The following is a 5,425-nucleotide window of genomic DNA, read 5'->3' on the forward strand; positions in this document are numbered from 1 at the left end:
AGCTGGTAAAACTTGGTTCCTACTGATCACACTATCAGTTTCACACTTGTGTCCATACCTACAGGTACAAACTACATATTTCAGAAGTTTAATACAATTATACTGTATTGCAACTCACAAAAATTATTACATTAATCCAGCATAGGTGAACCCAGTGACCTTAGTCAAGGTATTGATATTTTGAGAATATTGTCAAGTGCCCATGCAATGAATGGCCAGTATATCAGTTTGATCTACATTGCAACATTATTAGAGAATATAATGAGGACCACCTTCTCAATTATACTTGACAAAGAATAATGGGTTCACCTTTGGTGGATTAATGTATTAATTTTTGTGAAAATAATAATCTTTAATATTATAGCACAAACTTTCAATACAGTTGATATTTCAATTGTTAAATGTGTAGGCTGCACTTGAAGATGTTGCTGTAGGCTTTGAAGCCATTAGTGTGGTTAATGAAAACTAGGTTTTGCCAGGTATCAGTGGTATTCTCATTCATTATGACCTTCAGCAGTTGCAGATGCACTGCACATAAAATAGTTTCTGGCCGACAGGATAATTTTTCTAGTTACCTCAGTCACCATTTCATTTGTGAAGTCTACTATGGCTTTCTCTACAGAAGATAAATGGCTTCATGGCATGACGTCCTGAAAGCCACCAATGAAGGAAATAGGTGAATACGGTGTTCTTTGACTTCGAAAAAGTATTTAACTTGGCACAACACCAACATGTAGCATTAAACATCAGGTATCAAATAAAAGTCGTAATGAGAATCCTTGGTAGGGAGGACACAGCATGTTACCTTGGATGGGAAGACATCATAGAACTTCAAGTAATCTCAGGTGCGCTCCATGGAAGTGGGTTGGGATCCATGTTGTTCATATTATATGTTAAGGATCTTGCAGACAATAGTGATTAGATTAGAAGTACTTTTTGTTTGAATTTATCCACAGTGAGGAGATCCGCTGAGATGTCAAACGACACAAATAAGCAGTAATATTTAGCTGCATGAAACCAGTCTCAGGACTGAAGACCACAACAACAACAACATTTACAAAATAAGAACAGATATTGTAATGTACTTACCACATATCCAAAATGCCCTTGTGGACGTGGATTCGCTACAGACTTAAGATTGTGTGTAATATTCACATTATATGATATTAATAATAACATACGTGCATCAGTCGGTTCTTGTAAAGAATTCCTCAGTAGAATAGGAGTTGGCCACCAATAAATCATTTAGACTCTTCTCAAACTGACTTAATTATTAGTTAAACTTTTCATAGTGCTGGCATGTTATTGAAAATGTGTATTGGTGAATTGTGGACACCTTTTTGAACTAAAGTAAGTGACTTTAAATCTCAGTTCCAAGAACTGAGCCGTTGGTTTGAAAAAATATATATATTTGTAATGACAAGTTTCATTAAGGAATAAGTATATTGGGAAGCAGTAGTTAGTAGCCCAAGTTCCGTAAACAGCCCGCTACAGAATGTTCTCCAGTTCACACCACAAATGATTCGTAATGCGTGTTTTTGGGTTTGGGAAAGCTATAACTTTGCTTGACGAGTTACCCCTTAAAATAATTCCCAGTGAGGTTATGGAATGTTAGTAAGGATAGAATGTAGTACAATCAGACATTTTGCAGATGATATGGTTATCCTTAATGAAGTACCATACTGTCTGATAAAAGATGCGGGAATATTCAGTCAGACTGGGATAGGATTTCAGGGGTGAAAGATTGGCAACCTACTTTAAATGTACAGAAATTTAGTATAAGCCATAGGTTTCCCTACTCAAGTTGCTTGGGGGAGCAGTACTCTAATACACTGAAGAGCCAAAGAAGCTGGTACAGCTGCCTAATATTGTGCAGGGCCCCCACGGGCACACATAAGTGTCGCTACATGGTGTGGCATGGACTTGACTAATGTCTGAAGTAGTGCTGGAGGGAATCAAGTCCTTGAATCCTGCAAGGCTGTCCATAAATCCGTAAGAGTACAAGGAGTGGAGATATCTTCTGAACAGCATGTTGCAAGGCATCCCAGATGTGCTCAACAATGTTCGTGCCTGGAGAGTTTGGTAGCCAGCAGAAGTGTTTAAACTCCGAAGGGTGTTCATGGAGCCACTCTGTAGCAATTCTGGACATGTGGGGTGTTGCACTGTCCTGCTGAAATTGCCCAAGTCCAACGGAAAATCTCATTGGGCATGACTGGATACAAGCAACCAGGCAGGATGCTTACGTACGTGTCACCTGTCAGAATCATATCTAGACATCAGGGGTCCAATGTCACTCCCAACTGCATACACTTCACACCATTACAGAGCGTCCACCGGCTTGAACAATCCTCTGCTGACATGCAGGGTCCATGGATTTATGAGCCTGTCACAATACCTGTACACGTCCATCCACTTGAAACAATTTGAAATGAGACTCGTCTGACCAGGCAACATGTTTCCAGTCATCAACAGTTCAGTGTTGGTGTCAGCAGGCCCAGGGGAGGTAAAGCTTTCTGTCATGCAGTTATCAAGGATACATGAGTGGGCCTTCGGCTCGAAAGCCCTTATCAATGTTTTGTTGAATGGTTCACGCGCTGGCACTTGTTGGTCCCGTTCTTGCAGGATCTTTATCCAGCCGCAGCGATGTTGGAGATTTTATGTTTTACTGGAGTCCCGATATTCACAGTACACTCGTGAAATGGTCGTATAGGAAAATCCCCACTTCATCACTACCTTGGAGATGCTGTGTCCCATTGCTTGTACACTGACCGTAATACCACATTAAAACTCAATTAATTCTTGATAACTTGCCATTGTAGCTGCAATAACCAATCTACAACTGTGCCAGACATTTGTCTTATATAGGCATTGCTGACCGCAGCGCTGTTTACTGCCTGTTTACATACCTGTATTTGATTATGCATGCCTATACCAGTTTCTTTGGCACTTCAGTATGGGTGATGTATTCATACAACAATTGGAGCTTAAAGAAGGGCATACCGATCCTGTGGTAAACATATTGTGAAATCATGATGCACAATTGTTGGCATTATGTAACTTAGTTCTTGTAAATGCGCAAACACCGTAAGGAAACAGAGGATGATGAATGAGAAAACTAAATACTGAAGATTTTTGAAAAGAGGTTGATGGGGGTTATGTTTACGAGCCTAAAGCTGGCTCTAAAGTCAACATATTTCTTAATGAGTTCCATGTCTGAAATTATTTTTCCTAAAGAGATATATGTAAAAATCAGGCATCGTTAAAGAAACCTTGGATTGTTACAGGTATCAGTCTCTTCACAACAAAAACAGGACATACACAAAATATCTGTAACAAGTCGTCCAAATGATGCAGAAGTGCTTTTACATGGTAAACAGCATTGTAACATATTAAGAAAAGCTTGCAAAAAATCCTGTAGCAGACCCTATACACATATTCTTGTCTGAAATTGAAATATTAGACGATAAACAATATCAACGTGGAATGCTGTAAAATAGAGACAGAAAGAAGCCATGAAAGGATGACATTATTTGTGTTAAAGAAAATAGGAGTATTTTAGAAGATGGTGAGAAAATTGGTGCAGAGAAGTTCAGGAGGGAAGCACATTGAAGAAGCAACACATTTGTTTATTTATCATTTTATTTATTTGTTTATTTGATGTTGTGCATATGTCAGAGGATATGGAATGTGACAGCTTTACAAGTTTGTTTGTGGTTGCTTTCTATGGTAGTAGGCCTATGTAAATAGTACTAATCAATTTTTTTATTAAGATATGTACAACTTAGTTTCTGTTACAGTAAAATAAAAGTAAAAATAAATAAGGATTTGGGGATGCATGTGAGTGTTACAGGTACAGTTTGTGTGCTCATAGTGGACGTCTTATTTTCCTCCAGTATCATGATTGTGTTATGAAACTTCCTGGCAGATTAAAACTGTGTGCCAGACTGAGACTCGAACTTGGTAGGCATCGGTAGGAGACGAGGTACTGGCAGAAGTAAAGCTGTGAGGACGGGGCGTGAGTCGTGCTTGGGTAGCTCAGTTGGTAAAGCACTTGCCCCCAAAAGGCAAAGGTCCCGAGTTCGAGTCTCGGTCCGGCACACAGTTTTAATCTGCCAGGAAGTTTCATATCAGCGCACACTCTGCTGCAGGGTGAAAATCTCAACATGATTATGTTATGTTTAGAAAGGGGCCCTTTTTTTTGTTATGAAACACATCAGAGGGAATGCGTGCTCTGTAAGTCAGTCCCATGCTGGCCACAAGGATGGTAAAGAGTTCTTGTGGTAGGGTGTCCCATTGTTTCCCTAGCACAGTTGACAGCTGCTGGATGTTCACTGGTATGTGTAGACATGCTTCATCACATCTCTCCAGTGCATCCCACACATGCTCTATGGGATTTTAGTTGGGGAAATTGGCAGGCCAGTCCATTCACTGAATGTCCTCTTATTCCAGAGGCTTCTACACTTGCACAGTTTGATGCAGTTGTGCATTTTTGTCCATAAAATTGAAGTCAGATCTGGATGCACTCATGAAATAATGCACATTGTGAAGGAGAATAGTGCCACAATAACGTTAAGTGGTGAGTGTTTTGTGTTCAAAGATTTGGAGTTCAGTACAACCAAGCAACATTATCCTATACTATGAGACTGTCCGCCACCTTAGCTGACCGGTAACATGCTTACCTACAATGCAGCATGTGTGGGTCGATTCCCAGGCAGGTTGGAGATCTTCGTCCATGGTCTGGGTGTTGTGTTGTCCTCATCGTCGTTTCATCCTCATCACCAGCACGTAAGTCTTCCAGTGTGACGTCAGCTGAAGTAAGACTTGCACTTGGTGGCCCAGCTTTCTCGGATGGGGCTTCCTGGCCAGCAGTGCCACATGATCATTTCATTTCTTTTCATACTGTGAGGCCTGGCCACCAAATAAATAATGTTTGACAATGTTACTGGGAGCATTATGTATCCTCATATCAATCGTAGAATATTTCACTGAATACAAATTTACAATATTAAGTATGCAACTGAAACTGAAGCCTAATCTGGTCATCATTTTTTATATTGATAAAATACAAATTCATTACAGTTTTCAGTACATACATTTATAAATTGTTTTAACAATTTCATTATACTTCTGAATCAATAAGATAAAATTCATTTACAGTATTGCTCACTCTTTTCTGTAGCATTTTTTTTGAGAGACACACACTTCTGGTTCCAACCTGACCCCTAGCCTCGAATAGTTCTGGCTGTGGATCCATTCCTCAGTCACTTTTCTTTAGTGTCCATGGGTTTCATATTTCTCAGTTCCTATATATACATGGAAAATCTGACAAAATATTGTAAATTAGTGCAATTACCAGGATTGCCACAGTTTCTGGAAATCAGGGAATTACAAACACCTTAGGGAAGTATCAGGGAAATTTGAAGAA

At 39.6% G+C, this 5,425-nt stretch overlaps 1 non-coding gene across 1 annotated transcript; it reads left to right on the forward strand.

Moving 5' to 3' along the window:
• Positions 1 to 4,023: 4,023 nt before the first annotated feature.
• Trnal-caa lies at positions 4,024 to 4,098 on the forward strand. Its single transcript has one exon. It is a non-coding gene; the product is annotated as a tRNA-Leu (tRNA).
• Positions 4,099 to 5,425: the final 1,327 nt, after the last annotated feature.

Source organism: Schistocerca americana, chromosome 3 (assembly GCF_021461395.2).
Source record: "Schistocerca americana isolate TAMUIC-IGC-003095 chromosome 3, iqSchAmer2.1, whole genome shotgun sequence".
NCBI classification, from domain to species: Eukaryota; Metazoa; Arthropoda; class Insecta; order Orthoptera; family Acrididae; genus Schistocerca; species Schistocerca americana.